At 44.0% G+C, this 19506-nt stretch overlaps 1 protein-coding gene across 4 annotated transcripts in view; it reads right to left on the minus strand.

Moving 5' to 3' along the window:
- Positions 1-19506, minus strand: part of cacnb4a (calcium channel, voltage-dependent, beta 4a subunit) — a 354954-nt gene that overhangs the window by 303263 nt on the left and 32185 nt on the right. The gene's annotated exons all lie outside the window — the stretch shown is intronic.

The raw sequence follows: 19506 nt of genomic DNA on the forward strand, positions 1-19506 counted from the left end.
TTCTTCGCTTGTTTCTTTTAGGATAAAACTATTGCGCTGTGCTTGATTTTGCCACCTACACCATTCCTACTGCTACGGGGAATTTCATCGTTTTAAATGGGGAGGAAAACGTCCTTCTCATGTTCTCTGCCCAAAGGTAGCTCAGGCCCAGAGCCTGCATCACCAGTACAGCAAGGAAGCAGATCCTGAATACACACCAGCTGGGACAGGGAATCAAACCCACTGCTGCTGGCTGCAACCTGTGCCAAGCCAGCAATCCAGTCAACTGAGCCAACTGCTGCTCTCTCCCTGCACAAAAGAGAATATTAGGATTATGTGCAACTAAAACACAGAAGCACTATCAGCAAAGACAGATGGGAGAACTGACTCAATTGTATCAATTTTGACAAACTGCATTTTCGGATGGTTCATCAGGAATACCCCAACCACAATCTGTGAATCTGATTTTGATTTTATTGCCTTTCCCTGATACTGCGCACACAGTTATTAATAGGCAGCCCTTATGATTGCCAGCAGGGTTCTGAACAGGTTATTACTATCTGTCAGTGGTCACAAGAGACAATCGTTGTGGTTTTCTGAGTTAGCTGACGGCTGGGTGTAGTATTGTGTACTCTCGCTATGCAGCACATCACTAGCACAGCTAGTTCAAGAAAGAGCAAGTCCCAGTCTCAGCTAGCCTCAGGCCTCACAGCTGAAGCAGTCATCACTTGTACAGCAGCAAATCCTAGCTTGTAATAGATCCAGACAAATTTCAGGCTCAAAGTTCCCTTCTGCTAATGGCATCGCCTTTAACATTGATTCTTCCTAATACCGTCATGGAATGTATGATGTATCTCAACGGAAGAGGAATTGCAGTGAGGTAGGCTGGATGCACCACGCATAGACACTAGTAAAAATGCATTACTGAATTGGTCATCCCTACCCTGCTTGCCTCTATTTTACTCTTCTCCCTGCTCCATTTATTCTGCCTTCATCAAAATGGCAAAAAAACCCAGTAACCCTCTTGATGCAAGTACTGTGACAAATAGGTGGTAGCGAACAGACTTCTCTGCATGCAATTCCAGAATGTTTTCTTGTTGGGGTTGCTTTCAAATTACTTCAGACAAAATCTCGGTGACTGGATCGACAATCATGACCATGACCCTAACTCATCAATGAGTGGCCCTTCTAGTTGCTCATACAAGGTAAAGACAATGACTGCAGATGCTGGAAACCAGATTCTGGATTAGTGGTGCTGGAAAAGCACAGCAGTTCAGGCAGCATCCGAGGAGCAGTGGAGTTGCTCATACCAACCAATTATCTGCCTTCCTCTGGGTTCACCAAATATTTTGGGAGAACAGGGAGAAAGTGAGGACTGCAGATGCTGGAGAGTCAGAGTCAAAAAGTGTGGTGTTGGAAAAGCACAGCAGGTCAGGCAGCATCCGAGGAGCAGGAGAGTTGACATTTCAAGCTTAAGCTCTTCATCAGGATTCTTAATGAAGAGCTTATGCTTGAAACGTCAACTCTCCTGCTCCTCGGATGCTGCCTGACCAGCTGTGTTTTTCAAACACCACACTTTGTGATTTTGGGGCTACAGACAGGCTAATGCTTCTTACACAGCAATGAAAGGTCTCTTAGAGTCATAGAGTCATTCAGCACAGAAACAGACCCTGGGGTCCAACCAGTCCATGCCGAACATAATCCCAAACTGAACTAGTCCCATCTGCCTGCTCCTGATTCATATCCCTCCAAATCTTTCCTATTCGTGTACTTATCTCAGTGTCTTTTATGCATTGTATCTGTGCCCGCATCCACACATCCTCAGGACTTTCATTCAGCATGTTAACCATCCTCTGTATGAAAACTTTGTCCCTCTTTTTTAAATCTCTCTCCTCTCACCTTGAAAATATGCCCCGTACACTTGAAATCCCACATTCTATGGAAAAGACACTTACCATTTGATCCTCTCCATAACCCTCATGATTTTATGAACCTCTCAACCTCTTATGCTCCAGTGAAAAAAGGCCCAGACTATCCAGCCCTTCTTTATAACGCAAACCTTCCATGCCCAGTAACATCCTGAGAAATCTCTTCTGAATCCTCTCTAGCTTAGTAATATCTTTGGGACATGCATAATGGCAGCACTACACAGTGTGTATCACTCAGTGTGGAAGAGGAGGAAAATGGATGGAAGGGACAGAAAGGCCAGATTCACCAAACACGTTTAGCTTGTGGGTGGCACAGGAGGAGAGCTGAAAGATTCACTGTACTCAGGATATGGATTCAATCCCATAAACACTAAGCATCTAATGTCTGGCTAGGTGACTGTCCTGCAATTCTCCTAAACTCCTCCTGAACAATCAGCTGAGCATCAATCTCCCTGAGCCGTGCATTTTGCTGCCACACACAGTCCTTCCTCCCCAGGTCTCTCCTCGAGTCTCCATCTCAACAGACACTCAGTAGCAAATACTGACCTCCCACCATCCAGCCACCACCACCACTTGCCTCAAAAGTCTTATCTCCATCATTAACAATCACTGCATTCTTCACACTCTTAACCCTTTAGCTTTTGTAACCATGGTCCCACACCCCAAGGAGTGCTGGAGAAGATGGGATAGAAAATATGAGCAGGTGTTTGACCCTTGGAGCCTTCATTATGATCTGATTGTGGTATTGACCCTATTTTTCTGTCAACCCCCATAACCTTTGACTTCCATGTCTTTAAGAAATCTGTTTAAATCAGCACTCATACTCAATCAATGTCACCAGGACATTGGTGATTGCACTGTGCTCAGCTGGAGCCTGGTTTCATCTCCCACAGATGCGTTGTTGGAGCTACAACAGAAGATGAAAAGGCAATGGAGACCGCAGATGAGGAGCATCATGCTGAGCAGACACAGTTACAAGACTCACACACACCCTTCAGTAGAACAGATATACACATACATTTCATGGCCTATCATACTGCTAGGGAGAGCGGTTAGATGTCATGAGTGCAAGGCTAGGTGCTGGAAGCAAGGACAGAAATGGTGCCAGAAGACTGAAGATACCTCCAGTTTGTTCAGAGATACTGGAATCACAGGGGTACCCACAAAACAGGGGCTTGTGGGGTGACAATAGGAAATGTGTGGACATTTCAGAATTCCCAGGGATAGTGTTCACGCTTGCACAGAAGATGAATGAGGAGATCTCTACCATAAGTGCTCTGTCTCAGGCATTTAGGCTGATGAACAGCTCCACAAAAAGAATGGCTGAGCTCATGGAGCATCAGATGTGACAGGTTAACAAGAGCAGATAATGGGGCCCACCAACAGTTGGCACATTATGGTTGCCACTTTGCCAAGCACTGACCAAAGAATGTCCTTGATGGCTGAACACCACCCTCAACTGTAGCCACCTGCCTGTCGAACTCTGGATAAGCAAGATGGGTCCTGAGATGGAAAATGGGAACAGAGATGATAATATCAGGGACAAACCTGCATATCTGAAGTCCTTCTGTGCATGGAACTGTGTCAGACTTTGGCAAGGCCCAAATGGGCACAAAGACCCAGCGGAGGGCCACCACAGGCATCTCTGATCTCAGAGCAGAGAAATGGACAGTCTGCCTCTGGTTCTGTTGAAGCTACCAGAGGATTGATGCATCGGAGCCAGACAGGAAGGATATGGAAATGATCTTAGCTTGTACAGAGGGATTCACTTCTGCTTTGATGATGTCACCGTCACAAGCTAACATCTGTATTGCCAATTCTATTTTTAAATGAAAGAACATTGTTAACAATGTGATAATGACAAGATAATCTACTTTTATCATGTGGATTGAGGGCTAAACATTAACAAAGGCACCGTGACCTTTGAGGTAGCATCATAGGATCCTTCACATCAACTCAAGCAGGGAGACAGAGACTAACATCTCATCCAAAAGATAGCATTTTTGACAGTGTATTGTTCCCTACTTATACTGTGGCTGCAGCACTGTGCAATTACAGTGCTACTATCAAATGTCTGATAAAAATGTTTTTCATTTTGGGGGGCTTGATCATTATTGGGACATAATGTGTACTCCATACTGCATTGGCCCTAGAAGCTAAACACTGTTGAAAGGCCTGAGACTTACTGATGAGGATATAAAGCTCAGAAGGTTAATGGGATGCCTGTGTGGCTGTAGAGGTTTCTTGTTGGATAAGAGCAGTGTGTTGGGATGAGTACTCAGTTGCACATGCCTGGATGGCTGCAGCACAGTCTAAGGTTACAGGCAGAAAAAAGCCCATTAGAAAGTTAAAAAGCCATAAGACCTTAAGACATAGGAGCAGAAATTAGGCCATTCAGCCCATTGAGTCTGGTCCACCATTCAATCATGGCAAAGTTTCTCAACCCCATTCTCCCGCTTTCTGCACGTAACTCTTGATCCCCTTGATAGTCAAGAACCTATCTCTCTCATTCTTAAATTTACTGAGGCATGCCCCCACCCCCAACCCAACAAAACCACACAAGGCACAGGAAATAAAAAACATAATGAACTGCGATGCTGGAACTCAGAAACAAAAACAGAAACTGCTGAAAAATACTGAGTAGGTCTGGCAGCATCTGTGGAGAGAAAGCAGAGGTAATGTTTCAAGTCCAGTGACTCTTGCACAGGCACAGAAACTTCATTTGGAGAAGCCAATGGCTTGGTCAAATGTCACTCTGGTAGTCAGATGTCTCCAGTTGCCCCCTTACTGAGCCTCAGTGATGGGGCTCCTCAGTGGGGATCACTAGTCCGTTGGTAAGTGGGTGCTCCTTGTACCACAGGATCTCTTTTTACAGTTGGAGAGAAAAGCAGGGGAATCAAAGACTGGCAAAGGTTATGGTGGCTCCCTGACTACCTGCTGCTCATTTGCATTATCCTCTCACATGGCCACAGATCAGCTGCACAACGAAAGAACAGAAGGTCTCCCAGATGTCAAAAAAAACCACTCAGCTGCTCTGAGAGCATCTTGATCCCTAACAGATGCAGCCTAAAACCCCCTGAATGTGAAAATCTGTTCTGGGGTTAAACCACCAGCTCTCTGGGATTGACAGGCTGCATCCATTTCAGAGTGAATGGAGTTGGTAGCCTCACAAAGAAGGCACTGGTAAACTGGCTGAGACTATGTGCACCATTCATACAAATGTCAGATCCAAAAGGATCAAAGCCTGTGGTTACCTTGAGCCAGGTAAAATCAATGACTGCAGATGCTGGAAACCAGATTCTGGATTATTTGTGCTGGAAAAGCACAGCAGTTCAGGCAGCATCCGAGGTGCAGTGAAATCGACGTTTTGGGCAAAAGCCCTTCATCAGGAATACAGGCAGAGTTACCTTGAGCCACCTAGGGCACTGGATGACATCCTGCCCCTACAGCCTCAGGTCATCTTTTGGAATGACAGCCTGAAGCACAGCTGCTCAAGATGCTCAAGGAAGCTGACCTTTGCATTATAAATCCTGTGCTGAAGGTAATAACTCCTTCACGTTGCAATCAAGTGTCCAGCCCCTTTGTTCCATTCATCTGTATCAGTCTATTCTGAAGTTCCTGCCCCCATCATTGTGGCTGCTGAGCTGGAGTACACTGCTCCTGCCCCACAGACGTCCAAAACACTTTCAAACATAAGGAGAGTAGAACATGTCCAATCTCCTGGATGACAGGGTGGTCTGCCCCTCAGTTCACTTAAACTAACTGGCACCAGACCATATGATCATAAAATATAGAAGGTCATTCACCCCATTGAGTCTGCACTGCCATTCAATCACGGCTGATATGTTTCTCAAACCCATTCTCCTGCCTTCTCCCTATAACCCTTGGTCCCCTTACTTATCAAAAACCTACCTACCTCTGCCTTAAATACATTCAATGACTTGGCCCGCACAGCCCTCTGCGGCAATGAGTTCCACAGAATCACCAATCACTGGCTGAAGAAATTCCTTCGCCTTTCAGTTCCTTTCAGTCTGAGGCTGTGCCCTCAGGTCCTCGCCTCTCCTACTAGTGTAAGCATCTTCTTCACATCCACTCTATCCAGGCCTCTCAGTGTTCTGTAAGTTTCAATCAGAATACTGAGATGAAGTTGTTGGGAGGGGGGAGATTGTGTTTGGATGTTAACAATGGCTTTGAATTGCCTTAATTATCCCAATTGCCTTCCTCCATATTTGCAACCCAACCCTTGGAAAGTCTGTGTGGGATAGGATTGTTTAGGGATCCTCAACACATTTTCCAGAACTATTTATTCCCAAACCCACTTCTCCTGGCCTTGGAAAGGTACTGCCCAGTTTGAGCCAACTTCTCCTGGGCATTCAAAGTGTACAACATCAGCTATGTCCTGATTTAATGATAATTCGTACAACTATCTCTCTTCTATCCTTTTGCATTTAACTCGGGTGCTACCTTCCTGAAAATGGTGGAATTACTGAAATGGGTAGTCTTAACTTTGACATTCTGTTTGGAAAAGCACTTTACTACACTTTCATGTCAATTATAGAATGTGTATAAATATGGTTACCCCAAATTTCAGTATCCTGCACATTAAGCAGACATGCTGTGATGGAAATAAATGGAAGAACCTCAGGCCCCCAAGTCACTATACACCAGAAAAAGTTGAAAGGGTTTAACAAGTGTGGTGGAAGCCTAATTTGCACTCAGCAGTTCCAACTGGCGCATTTCATTCATTTCAAACATAAAGATACCAACCTCGTGATATAGCACAAACCAACTTGGATCATCCAACTGGAGAACCAAAACAGGACAAGTCTCAAATCTTCCTTCCATCTTTAGTAGCTTTGAGTTTAAGAGCTTTCTGTCTTCTTGCACCTGAAGCCAGTTCTCAAATTTGTGCAAACAAAGAATTGTTTTGACAGATTTGAAGGAGTGGTCAGAGGAAACAAGCCTTGCACAGCCTGCAGAATTTAACTGGAGAGACCATAACAAGTTAGAAAGTCCAGACTTATTCCTTCTTTCAAATGCAATACCTCAATTTTGCTGGAGTAAACGGGAGGATTTGCTTCATTACTCAGCAAGTGTTATTTTTCTATTTTGCAACTACAGCACCACCATGGCATTATTTCAATTTACACCATCATCATTCTCCCAATTGAAGCACAATTCTCTGGAGTTTTTTTTTAATTCAATGTATATGAAATCAATAAGACTCCCGTTACCATGGAAACATAACCAGGCCAGCACAGTAGCAGAAGCTACAAGAGAGCTAATTTTAGGAGAGCCGTTAATACAGTTCACTTATTCACGGTCATTCCTTTGCAGGGTATAGCACAAAAGCTTCTGAATGACAATATCCTCTGACACTTATACAAATCACATAAACAAATAAGTATCCTCAAAACCATGTTATTAAAAATCGCCCATAAAACCATCCACACAAATCGCAATCCATCACCATCTACCAAATTAAATTCTTTAATATTCTTTTACCTAAAATAAAAACATTTTCCCTTGCGTGAATTATTTTCTATGTTTCACTAACATTCCAGTTGCATCTATGTAACGGCAAAGCAGTAGAAAATAGCAGAGTTAGCTAACAACCTCTCTGTTGGCAACTCAATGCTGTCAAATCTTTGAGGATTTCAACTTATTCAACTTGAAGGACAGTATGGTTAGATGGTTAATGCTTAGACGTTTACATCAAATCTTTTTTTCCTTTGTTTTAATTCTGTCTCTGGTTATTTCCTGCTTTAATTTTACATTTGAAGAGAAATTTCCTTGACAATACACTTCTCGATGCATTATCTCAAATATAGAATCATGACACTGATAGCTTTATCCCCATGTAGTCAAAACTTGGACCATGTTTGAAGAGATTCACAAACCCCAGTTTTAATTAGATTAGATTAGATTACTTACAGTGTGGAAACAGGCCCTTCGGCCCAACAAGTCCACACCGCCCCGCCGAAGCGTAACCCACCCATACCCCTACGTCTATATCTACCCCTTACCTAACACTACGGGCAATTTAGCATGGCCAATTCACCTGGCCTGCACAATTAGGCATGTAAACTGAACAGAACAACAGGTTGTGTGCATGATGAGCAAAATGCCCCAAGAACTGTGTTGATAAACTTGTGTATTTGTCTGGCAAATCATAGCAGGAAGTCCACAACGCACTCAATTTCTGGCATAATTCCTGACTTACAGCATGGTTGGATCTCTTAAAGTGAGGTTGACCTTTGCTGAAAGAACACTGAAAGAGATGAGTATCAGCTGAGTAGAAATGTTACCTCTTGCTTTTATGAGTATATCTTGCAGGTTCTAACAAAAGATTTGATTAGATTAGATTAGATTACTTACAGTGTGGAAACAGGCCCTTCAGCCCAACAAGACCACACTGACCCTCTGAAGAGCAACTCACCCAGACCCCAGCAACTCACCCAGATCCATTCCCCGACATTTACCCCTTCACCTAACCTGCACATTTTTGGACTGTGGGAGGAAACCGGAACACCCGGAGGAAACCCATGCAGACAAGGGGAGAATGTGCAAACTCCACACAGACAGTCGCTCGAGGCGGGAAGATCTAAGACAAGGAGCATGCAACTGCTCTTTAGATTATCTCCAATATCCCATTGGAGCAACTTGGACAGAATACGTGACTAAAAGGGTGACAACCTACCCCCATACCATCTTCACTCCAAGCCCTGCTTTCATTGCAGCAATTCCTTCACAATGGAAGTTATGGTGTCTTCATTTCTCAGTCTCTTTCAACACTCCCTCCCTTCACTAATTCCTTTCTAGTCATCGCAGTATACAATAACAAGGGCAAATTACCATACATCTCTTTCATTACAAACCCACTCAGGTCATTCATTACTTCCTTCACTGACATCATTCTCCTCACACATTATTTTCCTCACACATCATTCACTTTTCACGACAGCCAATTTCGGCAAGCATTCTTTCCTCACTTTAAAACACGCAGTTCTCTGTAAATTTATCACTTTCCCAGATTCACTCCACCTTTTTTCATCTCAACACATCCATTGCATCACAAACATCACCTAGCTCCAATGATCTTTACAACTTATGATCTCTCATTCTCTGGTTCTCACCCTTTCTGCAGGTCATAGATGGCACAGTGTTTAGCACTGCTGCCTTCACAGTGCCAGGGACCCAGGTTTGATTCCAGTCTTGGGTGACTATCTATGTACTGGCCTCATAACTCTTGGCTCCCTTGTCTATCAAAAATCCAATTCAGCCTTGAGTGAATTGAAATACTCTGCTTCCTCTCCACAGATGCTGCCAGTCCTGTGGAGTTTCTCCAGCAATTCCTGTTTTTGCTTGTTTCAGATCTTGAGCATGGCAGTTCTTTGTTTTCTTATTTGCAATGTCATCAGTTGAGTAGTTACCATACATTCAGTCCCCTCATACTTCCTAAAAGCAACAAGTTCCAATACAGTTGGATCATCATAGGAGTACAATCTGCCTGAGGATGCACCATTACCCAGTCCTCAGCTCCCAGGCACCATCTCAAATTCTGGCATTCTTTGTAGCTTAGATAATGAGCTTGACAGGTTTTCGAATCATAAAACACCCAGCAGTAGATGCTAGTGGTCAGGATAGAATGGGAGATAGCTCATCAGAGCGTGAGGTTCTCATCATGTCAACATAATCATATCAGTTTAATTACTAATACTTCCTCCATCATGCACTGAAGCAATTTCTCTTTAAAGGCAGCCATACAGCTTGTCTCAACTATATATTACAGTAGTGGCTTCCAATTTCTAACCAATCTTCGGATAAAGAAGTTTGTCTTGATTCCCCTATTGGATTTATTAGGGATTGTCTCCTTGTCATGACCTCTAATATTGATATCCCCACAAAGGAAAACAGTTTCTTTGACATTCATTTTCTTGATGTACATGTATTCTCACTCCTATGAACCGGCACTTCAACTAAGGGCTTCTACAGTAAGTATTACTAATTACTGTGTTTTAGAACTGAAATGTGTGTGAGACAATGGGCTGGTTAATCAAGAACTTGCACTTTTGGAAGTGAATAACCCAATAGAAAGTAAGTGTTTGCCCCTGAACAGATATGTGGGATGCATTTAACCAGAGTATTTAACCTTGAATTAATGGCGGCGATTCATTAAGTCATTGAGTAGTTCAGGATACAGATCATAGAATCATAGAATCATTCACTCCAGAAGATGTCCTTCGGCCCATCGATTGTGTACTGCCAAAATTATATCAGTACCTACATCAGTCTCACATTCCCGCACTAGGTCCATTGCTTTGAATGGTATGACATTTCAAGTGCACATCCAAGTATTTTTAAAGGTTGTGAGATCACCAACCTCAACTACCTTCCCAGGTAGTGCATTCCAGACCCCCACTACCCAGCAGGTGAAAAATACTTTCCTCAAGTCCCCTTTAATCCTCCTGGCTTTTGCTTTAAAATTATGCCTCTTGTTACTGAGCCTTCAATGAAGGGGAACAGTTGCTTTCTATGCAAGTTAGCCATGCCCTTCATAATCTTATACACCCCTGTTAGGTCTCCCCTCAACCATCTCTGCTCCAAAGAAAACCTGAACTTATTGCCGAAATGCTCCATCCCAGGCAACATCCTGGTGAATTGCCTCTGCATCTCCTCCATGCAATCACATCCTTCCTAAAGTGAAATGACCAGAACTGCACACAGTATTCCAGCTATGGTCTAACCAAAGTTCTGTACAGCTTCAACATAACCTGCTATCTTTTAATCTATGATTCCACGGATAAAGGCAAGTGTCTTTGTAGGCGGTTGTTCTTAGCTACCCTGTCTTGATATCTTCAGACACCTGTGGACAAGCATCCCAAGATCCCTCTGTTCCTCTGAATCTCCTAGTGTCTGCCACTCATTGAGTACTCCCTTGACTTGCCATTTGACCAATCTGTTTATATCCTCCCTGTAACCCAACACCTTCCTACACACCGTCAATCATCCAGCCAATCTTTGTGTCATCTGCAAACAGATTTATTAGATTAGATTAGAGTCCCAACAGTATGGAAACAGGCCCTTCGGCCCAACTAGTCCACACCGACCCTCCGAAGAGTAACCCACCCATACCTATTCCCCTACCCCCTATATTTACCCCAACTAATGCACCTATCATTGTGGGCAATTTAGCATGGCCATTCACCTAACCTGCACATCTTTGGATTGTGGGAGGAAACCGGAGCACCTGGAGGAAATCCACGCAAACACGGGAAGAATGTGCAAACTCCACACAGACAGTTGCCTGAGGCCCAATCGAACCCAGGTCCCTGGTGCTGTGAGGCAGCAGTGCTAACCACTAAGCCACCGTGCCACCCTCCTACATTATCAACACTCCTACATCTTAACCTACATCATTTATTAGTATCACAAACAATAAGGGACCCAGCATTGATCCCTGCTGGGTCAGAAATCTATTTATCTTCACTGGGCTGAAGATAAATAGATTTCTGTTACTGATGCCATCAAAGGATTGGGATAGCGCAAGAAAATGGCATTGGGGTGGATGATCAGGCCTGAGCTAGAATGGTAAGAGCAGGCTCAAAAGGCTGAACGGCCAACTCTTGCTCCTACGTTCCTATTCTGAAAAAGTGTGCATCTGCACTTACTAAGGGGTGTAGAGCGACAATGTGCATTCAGTGAACTTCGCTGCACTGTTTTCACTGTTATGTCATGCCTTTATGTGCTCCCTACATTATAAATGATGTGGCCTAACTACATTTCAGTTAAGCATCTGCAAATAATGTTGCAGCCTTTAATGTTGCACCATCAAAATTAGCAGCCCTTCTTTGTTTTAACGGAAGAGGCTGCAGTCAGCTCCAGTTAACAAGCTGAGGTCTAGTTTTATACGCTGGCTGATGTTTGCTGCTGACTGCTCCAAGGATGCCTGACATTTCAGATTTGTTTGAGTGGTTCGTGACAGGTCAGCCACAAGCCGAGGCAGCAAGTGGCTCGATTGAAAAAACAGAATAAACATGCAGTTTGTTCCACAGTGTCAAGAGGGACCTGTCATTCATTCTCTGACTCCAGTAGTGGCTGCATATCACTGCGTACTCAGCTGGTACAGTACTCAATTAAGAAAGAAGTGACAGCAGCGATCAGAACCTAACGTACACAAAGGCATTATGGTTCCCATCTCAGTGGGTAAGCTTATTGACTTGAGTCTCGGATTTCGAGACAAGCACATCATCAGTCTCTGAGTGAGTTACAATGCTGATTGTTCAGCCAGGTGGCAGAACATTGCTGCTCACTGTGTGGGTTACTCATTTCACAGCCTCGCATGGCAAACCCAAATCGAGAGACACTTTCAGGTACACTCCTTATCGTTCTTTCCTCAGGTGGGAACGAAGGAAAACTTTATAAAGGTTTGGTGCCGACAGAGATTAGCCCACCATACCCTGTGGGTAATCCCTTGAAAGTAAGATCCCTCTGCTCTCATCTCAGTTCAGGTTTTTTTTTAGCTTTATTCCCTGTCAGTTTGTGACATCCAAGCTTATTGCAATCCTGGCTGAGGATGCCAGAAATTATTAAATTCATATGGAATTTGCACTAAAACCAATCTTAAAGGAGCCAGATGAGGAATGGGATCTTCCACCTTCTCAGTCGTTTTCTCCACAGCCTCCACCCCAGTCATCTTCTCATCCTTTACATGCCCTTTCCCTCCCCAACTTGTTTTGTGTTTGTTCTTAAACTCTTTCCACTTGGCACTTTCCAGCCCTTACTTAGAGTCATAGAGTCATAGAGATATACAGAATGGAAATAGACCCCCTTCGGTCCGACCCGTCCATGCTGACCAGATATCCCAACCCAATCTAGTCCCACATGCCAGCACCCGGCCCATATCCCTCCAAACCCTTCCTATTCATATACCCGTACAAATGCCTCTTAACTGTTGCAATTGTACCAGCCTCCACCACTTCCTCTGACAGCTCATTCCATACACGTACCACCCTCTGCGTGAAAAGGTTGCTTCTTAAGTCTCTTTTATATCTTTCCCCTCTCCCCCTAAACCTATGCCCTCTAGTTCTGCACTCCCAACCCCAGGGAAAAGACTTTGTCTATTTATCCTATCCATGCCCCTCATAATTTTGTAAACCTCTATAAGGTCACCCGTCAGCCTCCGATGCTCCAGGGAAAACAGCCCCAGCCTGTTCAACCTCTCCCTGTAGCTCAGATCCTCCAACCCTGGCAACATCCTTGTAAATCTTTTCTGAACTCTTTCATGTTTCACAACATCTTTCCGATAGGAAGGAGACCAGAATTGCATGCAATATTCCAACAGTGGCCTAACCAATGTCCTGTACAGCTGCAACATGACCTCCCAACTCCTGTACTCAATACTCTGACCAATTAGGGAAAGCATACCAAACGCTTTCTTCATGATTCTATCTACCTGCGACTCCACTTTCAAGGAGCTATGAACCTGCACTCCAAGGTCTCTTTGTTCAGCAACACTCCCTAGGACCTTACCATTAAGTGTTGCTGAATCCTGCTAAGATTTGCCTTCGCAAAATGCAGCACTTCATATTTATCAGAATTAAACTCCATCTGCCACTTCTCAGCCCATTGGCCCATTTGGTCCAGATCTTATTGTGATCTGAGGTAACCATCTTCGCTGTCCACTACACCTCCAATTTTGGTGTCATCTGTAAACTTACTAACTGTACCTCTTATGCTCGCATCCAAATCATTTATTAAATGACAAAAGGTAGAGGGCCCAGCACCGATCCTTTTGGCACTCCACTGGTCACAGGCCTCCAGAAAGAAAAACAACCCTCCAGCACCATCCTCTGTCTTCTACCTTTGAGCCAGTGCTGTATCCAAATAGCTAGTTCTCCCTGTATTCCATGAGATCTAACCTTGCTAATCAGTCCCCCATGGGGAACCTTGTCGAACGCCTTACTGAAGTCCATATAGATCACATCTACTGCTCTGCCCTCATCCATCTTGTTAGTTACTTCTTCAAAAAAACTCAGTCAAGTTTGTGAGACATGATTTCCCACGCACAAAGCCATGTTGACTCTCCCGAATCAGTCCTTACCTTTACAAATACATGTACATCCTGTCCCTCAGGATTCCCTCCAACAACTTGCCCACCACCGAGGTCAGGCTCACCGGTCTATAGTTCCCTGGCTTGTCTTTACCGCCCTTCTTAAACAGTGGCACCATGTTTGCCAACCTCCAGTCTTTAGGCACCTCACCTGTGACTATCGATGATGCAAGTATCTCAGCAAGAGGTCCAGCAATCACTTCCCTAGCTTCCCACAGAGTTCTCGGGTATACCTGATCAGGTCCTGGGGATTTATCCACTTTTAACTGTTTCAAGACATCCAGCACTTCCTCCTCTGTAATCTGGACATTTTGCAAGATGTCACCATCTATTTCCGTACAGTCTATATCTTCCATATCCTTTTCCACAGTAAATACTGATACAAGATATCATTTAGTATCTCACCCATTTTCTGTGGCTCCACACAAAGGCCGCCTTGCTGATCTTTGAGGGGCCATAGTCTCTCCCTAGTTACCCTTTTGTCCTTAATATATTTGTAAAAACATTTTGGATTCTCCTTAATTCTATTTGCCAAAGCTATCTAATGTCCCCTTTTTACCCTCCTGATTTCCCTCTTAGGTATATTCCTACTTCCTTTATACTCTTCTAAGGATGCACTCGGTCTATCCTGTCTATACCTGACATATGCTTCCTTCTTTTTCTTAACCAAACCCTCAATTTCTTCAGTCATCCAGCATTCCCTATACCTACCAGCCTTCCCTTTCACCCTGACAGGAATATACTTTCTCTGGATTCTTGTTATCTCATTTCTGAAGGCTTTCCATCTTCCAGCCGTCCCTTTACCTGCGAACATCTGTCTCCAATCAGCTTTTGAAAGTTCTTGCCTAATACCATCAAAATTGAACTTTCTCCAATTTAGAACTTCAACTTTTAGATCTGGTCTATCCTTTTCCATCACTATTTTAAAACGAATAGAATTATGGTCGCTGGCCCCAAAGTGCTCCCCCACTGACACCTCAGTCACCTGCCCTGCCTTATTTCCTAAGAGTAGGTCAAGTTTTGCACCTTCTCTAGTACTGAATCAGAATCAGAAAATTGTCTTGTGCACACTTAAGAAACTCCTCTCCATCTAAACCTTTAACACTATGGCAGTCCCAGTCAATGTTTGGAAAGTTAAAATCCCCGATCATAACTACCCTATTATTCTTACAGATAGCTGAGATCTCCTGACAAGTTTGTTTCTCAATTTCCCTCTGACTATTGGGAGGTCTATAATACAATCCCAATAAGGTGATCATCCCTTTCTTATTTCTCAGTTCCATCCAAATAACTTCCCTGGATGTATTTCCAGGAATATCCTCCCTCAGCACAGCTGTAATGCTATCCTTTAACAAAAATGCCACTCCCCCTCCTCTCTTGCCTCCCTTTCTATCCTTCCTGTAGCATTTGTATTATGGAACATTAAGCTGCCAGTCCTGCCCATCCCTGAACTATGTTTCCGTAATTGCTATGATATCCCAGTCCCATGTTCCTAACCATGCCCTGAGTTCATCTGCCTTCCCTGTTAGGCCCCTTGCATTGAAATAAATGCAGTTTAATTTATTAGTCCTACCTTGTCGCTGCCTGCCCTGACTGTTTGACTCACTTCTGTTCTCAACTGTACCCGTCTCCATTCGATCTCTTTCCTCACTATTTCCCTGGGTCCCACCCCCCCCACCTTACTAGTTTAAATCCTCCCAAGCAGTTCTAGCAAATTTCCCTGCCACTATATTAGTCCCCTTCCAATTTAGGTGCAATCCGTCCTTCTTGTACAGGTCACTTCTACCCCAAAAGAGATTCCAATGATCCAAAAATGTGAATCCTTCTCCCATACACCAACTCCTCAGCCATGCATTCATCTGCTCTATCCTCCTATTCCTGCCCTCACTAGCTTGTAGCACTGGGAGTAATCCAGATATTACTACCCTTGAGGACGTAAGTGGTCATTATCCATGAGCTTGCACCTCAGCAGAGTTACCTTGTTTGTCAGAACAGATTAAATATACAATGTGGGGAAATAAATTGTGACACCTTGAAAAATGTCCATATTACAGAGGAGGAAGTGATGGATGTCTTGAAATACATAAAAGTGGATAAATCCCCAGGACTTGATCAGTTGTACCCTAGAACTCTGTAGGAAGCTAGGAGAGTGATTGCTGGGCCTCTTACTGACATATTTGTATCATCAATAATCACAGGTGAGGTGTCGGAAGACAGGAGGTTGGCTAACGTGGTGCCACTGTTTAAGAAGGGTGGTGAGGACAAGCCAGGGAACTATAGACCAGCAAGCCTGACATCAGTGGTGGGCAAGTTGTTGGAGGGAATCCTGAGGGACAGGATGTACATGTATTTGGAAAGGCAGATGGCTTTGCGCGTGGGAAATCATGTCTCACAAACTTGTGTTTTGAAGAGGTAACCAAGGGAATGATGAGGGCAGAATGGTGGATGTATATGGACTTCAGTAAGGCATTTGACAAGGTTCCCCATGGGAGACTGGTTAGCAAGGTTAGATCTCATGGAACACAGGGAGAACTAGCCATTTGGATACAGAACTGGCTCAAAGGTAGAAGACAGAGGGTGGTGGTGGAGGGTTGTTTTTCAGACTGAAGGCCTGTGACCAGTGGAGTGCCACAAGGATCGATGCTGGGTCCTTTACTTTCCATCATTTATATCTAAGATTTGGATGTGAGTATAAGAAGTATAGTTAGTAAATTTGCAGATGACACCAAAATTGGAGGTGTAGTGGACAGTGAAGAGGATTACCTCAGATTACAACAGGATCTTGATCAGATGGGCCAATGGGCTAAGAAGTGGCAGATGCAGTTTAATTTAGATAAATGTGAGGTGCTGCATTTTGGGAAAGCAAATCTTAGCAGGACTTATACACTTACACAGAGTATTGAGTACAGGAGTTGGGAGGTCATGTTGTGGCTGTACAGGACATTGGTTAGGCCACTGTTGGAATATTGCATGCAGTTCTGGTCTCCTTTATATTAGAAAGATGTTGTGAAACTTGAAAAGGTTCAGAAAAGATTTACAAGGATTTTGCCAGGGTTGGAGGATTTGAGCTATACGGAGAGGTTGAGTAGGCTAGGGCTGTTTTCCCTGGAGCATCGGAGGCTGTGGGGTGACCTTTTAGAGGTTTACAAAATTATGAGAGGCATGGACAGGATAAATAGACAGTCTTTTCCCTGGGGTCAGGGAGTCCAGAACTAGAGGGCATAGGTGTAGGGTGAGAGGGGAAATATATAAAAGAGCCCTAAGGGCAACTTTTTCATGCAGAAGGTGGTACATGTATGGAATGAGCTGCCAGAGGAAGTGGTGGAGGCTAGTACAATTGCAACAATTAAAAGGATGGGTATATGAATAGGAAGGGTTTGGAGGGAATATGGGCCGGGTGCTGGCAGGTGGGACTAGGTTGAGTTGGGATATCTGGTCAGCATGGACGGGTAGGACCGAAGGGTCTGTTTCTGTGCTGTACATCTCTATGATTCTATGAGATTAGGAACCAGAACCACAGCCGACAGTCCTGCCTCCTCTACCAACGCCCGTGGCAAAACTTTGGCTCGGATCAGGGGTCAATTGTCACCAGGTTGGGCGGACATCTACAGGAATGGAAGGTGAACCTTCTGCATCAGTGGCTACTAAATCAGAAAGAAAGTAATTTTGGCACAAAGCATTCATAGGTAGCATTTGCATTTCTGTCTGTTTGCTTTCTTCAAACATTTACTGATCTCAGAATATCTCACGGCGAGAAACCAAAATCAAAGCTACTCATCTGCAAGCATCACAAAATGAAGGAGCAGTGGGAAAAGTGCAATAACTTTTGCAAACAGAGAAAGGGACATGCAATCAAATGCCACCAGATCAAATTTGATCCAAGGAACTCACTAGAAATGCCCAGAGGTACGAACACTGGTTGAATTAATTTGAAGAAAAGGACATAATTGTGTTAGAAGCGGTTTATGATTAGATTCCCTACAGTATGGAAACAGGCCCTTCAGCCCAACAAGTCCACACTGACCCTCCGAAGGGTAACCCACCTAGAACCATGCCCCTACCCTATATTTAGCCCTAACTAATGCACCTAACACTATGGGCAATTTAGCATGGCCAATTTGCCTGACCTGCATATCTTTGGGTTGTGGGAGGAAACCCACACAGATACAGGGAGAATGTGCAAACTCCACACAGTGAGTCGCCCAAGGCTGGAATTGAATCCGGGTGCTGTGAGGCAGCAGTGCTACCCACTGAGCCACCGTGCCACCATTTAGAGAGGGGTCACTTGCCTCATTTCTGCAATGAAAGGCATATCTTTTCAAGAAAGGTTGAATGATGCCCAACATGGGATTTAGAAGAATGAGAGATGAATGTACTGTAATGTAAGATCCTGAGGGGTCTTGATAGGGTGGATACATGGAGGATGTTGCTTCTTGTGGGGGCAAGTTGAACTAGGAGCCAGAGTTAAAATACAATGCATCTTCTGCCAATGGCAGAAGTGGGTACTGCAGATGCTGGAAATCAGAGTCTAGATTAGAGTGATGCTGGAAAAGCATAACAGGTCAGGCAGCATACAAGGAGCTGGAAAATCAATGTTTCGGGAAAGGCTTTTGCTCAAAACGTCGATTTTCCAGCTCTTTGGTTGCTGCCTGACCTGCTGTGCTTTTCCAGCACCACTTTAATCTCGATTCTATCTTCTGCCAATGTACTAGAACTGGACGATGTTACTGCTGACATTGCTGCTGTATGCTCATTGTTGCTGTCACTGCCTCGCTGTCCTGCAGCACCCATGTGTCCCTCCCCTCCTCACCCCACTCTGCTGACCCGCTCACCTTTTCATTCAGAGAGGGCAACAAGTGAAGTGGTAGGTTCTGCGACAAAGACTTTCCTTGCAATTTGATTAATTGGTACCAGGCTGCTACATGAAATAGACTTGAACCTAAAGTACAAAGCCCTTTCACAATGCCTGTGGCGTCACTGGCAGTGATATCCCAGACACTGTGACTACACGGCCTGGGAATGCACTTTTTGCAACTGCAGTAACTGTAAACACAGCCTGAAAAGTAAAAGGTTTCCCTTTTAAGATATGGACAAGAAGCATTATTTTTTTCTGGGAGAGGCATTCATCTGTGGAATTCTCATTCTTTGGAAACAATGGAGGATGGGTCACGGAATTTATGCAAGGCAGAGTTAGATCCAATTGTAACTGACAAGAGCATCAAGGGAGTAGCGACATATCGAATCGCCTTATTTAAGGGCAGAACATACTCCTGATCCTTAATTCTGTATACCTTTGAATCCCCTTCAATAAAACCCTAATTTTCCTATAGTTTAACACCTAAAATTGAACACAATTATCACAAACACATACGGTCAATGCTTATACGACTGTCGGATCTTTTTCTCACTACTCTGTTCTAAACAACTATGAAATCACAATCTGTTCTCTTGCAGTGCTCTGTGACAAGAAGAACAAATGTCAGCAGT

The sequence above is a fragment of the Chiloscyllium punctatum genome, chromosome 10 (assembly GCF_047496795.1).
Source record: "Chiloscyllium punctatum isolate Juve2018m chromosome 10, sChiPun1.3, whole genome shotgun sequence".
NCBI lineage: Eukaryota > Metazoa > Chordata > Chondrichthyes > Orectolobiformes > Hemiscylliidae > Chiloscyllium > Chiloscyllium punctatum.